The 8,695-nt window shown below is 40.9% G+C and overlaps 1 non-coding gene across 1 annotated transcript; it reads left to right on the forward strand.

Moving 5' to 3' along the window:
* The first annotated feature begins 935 nt into the window (after positions 1–935).
* LOC118978519 (small nucleolar RNA SNORD116) lies at positions 936–1,028 on the forward strand. The gene has a single exon (XR_005064733.1). It is a non-coding gene; the product is annotated as a small nucleolar RNA SNORD116 (small nucleolar RNA).
* Positions 1,029–8,695: the final 7,667 nt, after the last annotated feature.

An 8,695-nucleotide genomic window follows, 5' to 3' on the forward strand; every position in this document is an offset into this window, starting at 1 on the left:
CCAGCGATGACGGTCTCTTTCCAGGTTTTAAGAAGGGTCTAAAAACACAAAAGCCTTACGCCCCCTTCCAAAATCCACTAGCACGCACAACAGTGGGCTTTTTCTTGTTTATGACAAAGTGTTCTCAGCTCTGGGGTGTCAAGGGTCTCCCCAAACACATTTTTTTTAGCAAGTGGATTGTAATGATACAGATGACTCCTCAAATTAAAAATTTACAAGGTTTTACCCTAAAAGGAAAAATGTCACTTTTCACTTGATATTCCTTTTTAAAAAGGACACTTGTAAACAAGCTCTTTTTGAAGCATATTTAAACTATACACACAGGACAAAGGAATAACTTGGTCATTCCTGGGAAAATAAAATCATTAGCTTAAGTGAAAAATAATAATTCAGCCAGTTTAATAGCATCTATATGTAAAACGACAGCTGGTCCCCAGACCAGAGCATATATGGGAGGGAGCTGTATTTGGGAAGGTGTCGGAGCGGCATCATCAGAAGCTTCCACTGAAACATGTCCAGTGTGAAGGTATTTCACTGCGTGATGTGGCCCCAGGGCTTTGTGTGGCATGCGATGTGTTATGAGTTGGACAGGTGAAGCCGAGCACCCCTGTGCTGCCCCAGGGTCAACTCCACTCTCTGCGCTCTCCAAAGTGATTTCTTTCTTATGCTTACTGCCAGCTTGGCCTTCAGCCCTTCCTGACACAATCAAGAGGGAGCTGTAAACCACGGGTGCCCTAGGTTAACACGGTGTTCAGTCAGCTGGGATTGTCCTCAAGTCCGAGACCGTCCACCATATAGCATAGTCATGTGCCCGTGTTTCTTCCTACATTTGAGAAGATGGGCGAGAACATAGAGCCAGAAGATGGACTGAGAATATAGAGCCAAGTATGAGGAATTTAAAGCCCTACAGCCTCTCCTTAAAATTTCATGCACATGTATCTATGATGACTCCTTCATAATGCATTCCTTTGAAAAGCTGAAGAAAATGAGCGAGGACTCCAACCATTGTTCTCACTGGACCTGAGGTCAAAGGAAGAAAAATAAACACTTCAGGTACAGTGTGTATGGTCATTTGTGTGTGTGTGTGTGTGTGTATATGTGGTCATGCATGTGTAGTGACATATATAATCTGCCTAAGGAAAGGTATAGTAATTGAGTAATGGGGTATCACATTATTTGGCTAATAAAGAAGACAACATGTGCCCCAAACAGAATAATATTCTAAAAGTATTATTATTGTTGTCATTGGTGTTATTGACAATAACAATAAGTAACAGGTAGTAAATACAAATTATGTGACAGACATTGATTTATTGGCTTGTTTAATTCTCATGAGAAACCTATGAGCTATACATGATTAGAAATAAAAGAGAGACATGAAAAAATGAGACTAAAAGAGGCTAATTTTCTCAAAGTCAAAACTAAGAAAAGATGAAACTAGGTTTCAACTCTCCTGTTTAGTTTCTCTGAAGCCTATTTTTATGCTAAATTAAAATGAGTTAAATATTAATACCACAGGGACAAATTTGATCTTTCTTTGATGATTTAAAAAATAAACCCTATTGCCATAGTAACTCTGAATCACATGGTAAACATATAAAAAATACAAAGCATTAGGGTTTCCAATCATGAGAATTATGAATAAGCAAACTTTTATTGCATGTTTACAAATATAACAACCCAAGCACATAGACATCATTCTTCTTAAGGTGGAATGTATAAACTGCATCACACCTATAGTCAGTTTAAAAATAGTATTTACACATCACATGAAGGAAGTAAGTTCCATCTATACTCATCTATACTCGCCCTGGCTGGTGTGGCTCAGTGGATTGAGTGACAGGCTGCTAATCCAAAGGTGGCCAGTTCGATTCCCAGTCAGAGCACACGCCTGGGTTGCCGGCCAGGTCCCCAGCTGGGGGTGTGTGAGAGGCAACCAATTGATGTATCTCTTGTACGTCAATGCCTCTGTCCCTCTCTTTATCCCTCCCTTCCCCTCTTTCTAAAAAGAAATANTGTATAAACTGCATCACACCTATAGTCAGTTTAAAAATAGTATTTACACATCACATGAAGGAAGTAAGTTCCATCTATACTCATCTATACTCGCCCTGGCTGGTGTGGCTCAGTGGATTGAGTGACAGGCTGCTAATCCAAAGGTGGCCAGTTCGATTCCCAGTCAGAGCACACGCCTGGGTTGCGGGCCAGGTCCCCAGCTGGGGGGGTGTGAGAGGCAACCGATGGATGTATCTCCTGTATATCAATGCCTCTGTCCCTCTCTTTATCCCTCCCTTCCCCTCTTTCTAAAAAGAAATAAACAAAAAGAAGTTTTTTAAAAAGAATGGTCATTGCACTAAGATCAGTGAGTAGTAATTGGGTGGATACAGCATTTTGTCCACTGTGATTCCTGTAAAATCTTCATTTATTTTGAAGACATTTGTGAATGGAAATGTCACATTAGAGCCCAAATGTCTCTAATGTCACATTAGAGAATCTCATAATGATGAAGTAAGCTTTTGTAAGAAAAAAATTCACCAAGTTACAATCTTTCGAGTTCATGCTTTCACTTGATGCAGACATAGTTTTAGAAAACCATGCTGAAAATAAAGTGAGATTGAGTTTAAATATAATAGACTGCAAGGTGTCAAAATTGTAAAACCTTAAATAGGGGCATGACAGCTTGCTCCAACTCCTGAATTTTTCCCTTCTGTCCACTCCATTCTTCACCATCACCCAAGCCCACAGTGTTCGTGTTTATCTCACAGAGTCAGTTGTAAAGCATTCAATGGGCCAGTTCCACTGCCTCCATTCTACTCCGACTGGTTTTAGGTTCTCTTCTCCATCAGTGCCCAGAAGATAAATACGGACTGGGCAGCGCCTTCCTTTATTCACCCCCAGTCGCTGAACCTAGCCCTTCCACCTAATTAGAATCTGGGGAAGAAGCCAGGTGACACAAAATAGCCTCAAGGTAAGGCTGAGACACACAAAGCCACAGAGATAACTTGACACTTGGGTGAATAACAAGAAGATTAGTAGGAAAATGGGAAAGTAGCTAGGGCCTGCCCCTGGAGATCCTCAAGTGCCCCGTGTTAATTTATGGGTTGTTATGCACAGACGAGACCTGTGAGTCCCTTCCTTGACAGAAATTCACATACAGAACTCTCAACTACAGAATAATTGTACCAAGTATCTTATAGTCCCTTCGCCATTTCTGTTTTATAAAATGAAGTGTTTACTTCACAGAATATATATTCTAAAGTTCCCAAAAGTTGTCTTATGTACAATGTTTCTAAAAAGGCAATTCTATCAGTGCAAAGACAGAGGTGTGAACACTTTTTAAATATCTGTTACAGAATGTATTGGCTGAGCTAAGGGTCAGATATGGATATTTCCAGAAAGCGGAATTAAGCAACACCCCTATCCTCACCAATCTAGTTGTATTTACTAATTTATTTATGTGTTGAAGAGCATCTTGGGGAAAAAGAGCTGGACCCTACCAACCTGAAATCTTTGTTTAGGCGCATTAATCCTTGCTATCAGTCACTTTTTAAAACTTGTGGGATAAACTTTCTCTGCACTTTGAGGTTTTATTCTTGTATATTACTTACACTGCATGTTCATGATTAAAAGTGTGCATTTTAAATACTATGTTTTAGTTTGAATCAGGCAAGTCTTAAAAGCAGAGGGCGGGAGGTTGGGATGGGTGGCGTGGGGGGAGAGGTGGAGGAAAATCTAGGAAACTGCACTTGAACAGCAATAAAAAAGATAAAATTGTAAAGTTTATTGAGCTTATTGCCAGTAAATAAAAAGAGATCATGATTTCACATGCCTCGCTTTGACATTTATCATGTCTTCTGTTAAAGCATCCCTTACATCGTGGAGAAACTGGAACCCTCATACACTGCAAAATGGTGCAGCCACTTTGGAAAGCAATCTGGCAGTGACCGTTTAAGCCAGCAATTCAATCCTAGGTATATACACCCAAGAGAACTGAGAGCTTTTGTCTAAACAAAAACTTGTACGTGAATGTTCACAATGTATTATTCATAATGGACAAAAGTGGAAGTATCCCAAATGTCCATCAACTAATGAACAGGTAAATAAAGTATGGCATGTCCACACAATGGGATATTATTCAGCAATAAAAAGAATGAAGTGCTGCCCTGGCTGGTGTAGCTCAGTGGATTGAGCGCAGGCCTGCGAACCACACGATCGCGGTTCGATTCCCAGTCAGGAAACATGCCTGGGTTGCAGGCCAGTTCCCAGCAGGGGACTCACGAGAGGCAACCATAGATTGATATTTCTCTCCTTCTCTCCTTCCCTTCCCCTCTAAAGATAAATAAATAAAATATTTTATAAAAAAAGAATGAAGTGCTGATACATATTACAATATGGATGAACTTTGAAAATATTATGTTAAATGAAAGAAGCCAGACACGAAGGGCAACATTTTGTATAATTCCATTTGTATAGGACAGGGATGTCAAACTCATTTTCACAAGGGACCACATCAGCCTCACAGTTGCCTTCTAAGGGCCAAATGTAATTTCAACTCCTTAACGGTTAAAGAGTAGTCATATTTTTACAGTCCTAAAATTATTTTGGCTCTTTGAAGGCAACCACAAGGCTGACGTGGCCCCTGGTGAAAATAAGTTTGACACCACTGATATAAAATGTCCCTAACAGGCAAATTCAAGAGACAGAAAGTATATGGGTGGTTCCTTAGAGCTGGCAAGAAGGAGGGAGAAGAAGCAGGGGTGACTAATAATGAGTAAGGGGTTTCTTTTGGGGGTGATGAGTATGGTCTAAAATTGAGGTGATGGTTGCACAACTTATGTGAATACACTAAAAACTAACTATACAATTTAAATGGGTAGATTTTATGGCCTATTAATCATATTTCAGTAAAACTGTTATAAAAAAAACTTACAAGTAGTAAATTTGCCTTAACTCACTTTCCGCATGGTTTAAAAAGTTAATAGTTTGTGTGGAGAGGGTGAGGTTCCTGTAAATATAAAAGTTAATGTGAATCTGCATTTCGAGGAATCACTCAAGTGACTAAATCAACTGATATTAAAGAATCGCTCCTGGTGGTACAGTTTAACAGCATAAAACATCCCTTATACCTCTTAAACGGAAATAGCCCCCATGGAGATCAGATGAGGACACTCCAAGTTCTGATCCCAAGAGCAACGAAGGCCACCATCATAATCACACAGCTGCGTGTAAAGTGATCCGTGCTATCCCCAGAGCATCTAAAGGAGTCTGTGTATTCTGAAAGAGAGTTTATAGACACACTTTGGAAAGCTGTACAGCTAAAACCAGTTGCCTTTGTTACGCAGGTGGAAAGGTACCAGCCATTCTCCTCACTTCCCAGTTGTGGGGTGGCAAGTGTCTCTCCGAATTCAGGCTACCACCATTGTAATTCAGCCAACATCAGGAGAGGCTGCCTTCTAGCTCCACAGGCAGCAAAAATGCCAGTGTCTCCACTGATGACATGGCAGCAGCAGATCCAGTGGCAGGAGCAGAGTTCAGGGTACCGAGTGGCCAATGGGCGAAATGTACCCGTGTGGGTCTACAAAGTCCCGGCTCCACCGCGCATCGAGCTAGTACCCTGTGTTCATGGGCACTCGCGGTCTTGCCATGCATTCCATTTTCCCACTCTTCAAGACACATTAGTTAGAAGGAACGAACCCATGGCAAGACTGAGAACTGAAGACTCTTGGCAGAGGGCCCTGGGGGCTGCGTTCCAGTTTTGTGTTCATGGAATGGAAACGCATCTCCATCAGTGCCCTGTCTAAAGCTGAGGGGGTGGTGCCATTCCTGCCTCACGTGAGGAGTTCAGTGCCTAGTAAAGAGTGAACCCCAAGACTGAGGCTTAGATGCTTGTAGGCATCCCGAGGATTCCCAGAAGTATTGGTGGACAGGGGCTCTGTATAAGACAGAACTTCCTGCTATCTGCCGTGCGGGAGCTCATAGCCATCAGGGTACAAGTGCTAATGTCAAGTGTAGTAGACACTACCGTTTATTGCCTGCCCTGCACGCTTACCCTCTCCTTTACTGCAGATCACACCTCACCCCCAAACATAGGGGCAGACCTGTTAGCGAGGCTAAGGGGTCAGTGCTCCTCACTAGTTCTAGGACACAAAAGTTGATCAGGTACCTCAAGAGGACTTAGCCACAGCCCTTTCCTGAACTGAAGCAGGAAGGCTTACTCCCGTCTCCATTTACAAAGCTGTGAAGATGTGCCTTAAAGTTGCAGTCCATCACCACCACCACCTCAGTTTTGGCCTTGAGGAAGAAACTGGCTTGAGGGATTAAAGTTAATTTGCAGAGAGAACTTGAGATGAGAGCTGGAGAGAAGGAGGTCTGATGTTCAAGTTCATAGTTCTGTTACCTGGCCCATCCCTCACTGATTGTGCAGACCAGTAAGTTCCTTCACTGCTTCAGCTCATTTCTATTCACTTTCTGCCACTTGCAGTGGGTTGAGTCCTGAATAATACAATAGTGCTCTCTGGCTGCTGAGGTCTGAGGTATTCTGATTACCCAAATGTAGATGTGACAAGAGTTTGACAGAATGCCAATTTGAGTTTTTCTTAAATTGCACAATAGACAGACTAAATACAATTCATGAAATATGGATTTGATAGGTGGTATCCTCATTATTAGAATTCATTTCCCCCCAATAGTATAGTAAGATAATCATTTAAAGCTGTTCTATTATTCAATTAATTGAAATAATAGTCAAAAACAGTCTTACAAAGTACCAAATAAGCAATTATATATTAACAAATTTATCATTGCATTGAATAATCTGAAAAGTAAACTTCTAAGTGAATAGAGTTTGTACTGTATTGGCAGAGAGGAAAAGTGCCAACTCATAATTTTTAACAGGAACTTTTTAACAGGACTGTAAATAACATAACCACAGACCTTAGACATGGAAAGATTTAGCACAAAACCCATTTTACCTGTCAGACAATTGCCCCAGTCGGTACAACCCTTGTTGTATGGACTCTTCTGACATATGTTACTGAGCTCAGTGTCTGTCCTGAAGGTCAGCGGGCAACAAAATCGGCAAAGCTCCCCCCCCCACCACCACCACAGAGCTCATGCCTACCTCATTCTGCAGGGATTGCTACAGGTTGTGCCCTATTCATTGCCAGTCCTTGTTTTGTATTTGCTGCAGAATAACAGAAAAACTGAGATCTGTTCTTGAGAGACTCACAGTCTAAGAGAGAGACACAATTTATACCTTCTGTGTTACTATCGTAACAAGCCAGTGAGAACAAAGATTGTTAGCTACCTTGTTACACAGTAAAGAACCAGGAGAAAGTGATATTATTGCTAGAGCTACAGTAACAATATCTCTTAAAGATTTCCTCCTTTGGGCAGTAAAACCTGGCTTTGTTCTTTTACTCCATGAGATTCACCTGTTCCTGCCTTAGATCCTGGTGGCCAGTGTTTGATGTTTGTGCTGCTGTACGCCTGGCAAACGTCTGCTTTCTAAGTCTCTTAATTCATGATTTGATCTTATCCTAGTATTTGTCTTTGTTTTAAGGCACCTCACAAAAATGTGACTATTTGTTCCACATGCAAATGTGTCAGCTGTTTATTTTTAACCATTCAAAATGCATACCTAATTATGGGCAATTAAACTAGCGAAATCCTCTTGCAGGTCTCTGAAGTGCTCCCCTCCTGCACCCCTACTTGCCCTGGCACAGGATTTTCTGTGATGTCATCTGAAAGATGCAAGCACTGGAGGCAAGCTGCCCGGCATTAAATCCTAGCCCTCCATTCACTGTGTGATCTTGGGCAAGCTACTCAACTCGTCTGAGATTCCTACCCTCCATCTGTGAGATGGGAATAATAATAATAATGTCAATCCTTGAGGTTATTGTGAATAAATGAAATCATGTTTAAAGCACTTGAGGGAATAGCTGGAGCACAGTAAACATTCAATAAATAATTGAATTATGACTACACAGAAACTCATAGTGACCAATGTATCAAGATGATACACTACTGTCATCTTGAAATCTTTTTCTCAGCTGTTTGGCATCACCTATATCTATTCAAAGGGTTACTGTTTAATTTAAAATGTAAATAAATGTTACTTTCCAAAATATTTGCTACAGTGATTATATTCATTTGTCATAAAGGTAAGATAGTCCACTGAAAATGAAAACTAAGCAAATCATAGACTCCTTTCCAAAAAATTACAATCTGGGAGAGAGATTATTAAACCAGAGCACAAAAAAAAATGTTTCATTGTGATAATTGCCATAAAATATATATAAATAAGGTGTGATAGAGATTCAATAAAAAGCAATTACATGCATTTGAAAGGACCCAGAAGAGGCAATATTTGAAATAAATGCTTGATTGCAGGTGCAGATGAAGGAGCCAGACATTTCTGGCCCCGAGGGAGTATTTCTGATTCTTTCTTTACTCTCTGACTATGCCTTCTTGGTCCTATCCTTGGGCTTATCTTCCTCCATCCAACATGTAAAAACTGGCGTTCTCCAGGATTCTCTCTTCAACCCACTTCTCTTTTCATCTCTCTGTCTTTGGAAATAGCTCAGCCTTCCACATCATGGATGCCACTGACTGCCAAATCTAAATTTTTAGCCTTGCTCTTTCTTTCCCCCAAGTTTCAGATTCAATTACTCCAGTGTCTCTGAGATATGCCCCC

Source organism: Sturnira hondurensis, unplaced genomic scaffold (assembly GCF_014824575.4).
Source record: "Sturnira hondurensis isolate 20B ecotype Veracruz unplaced genomic scaffold, ASM1482457v3 Scaffold0021795, whole genome shotgun sequence".
NCBI lineage: Eukaryota > Metazoa > Chordata > Mammalia > Chiroptera > Phyllostomidae > Sturnira > Sturnira hondurensis.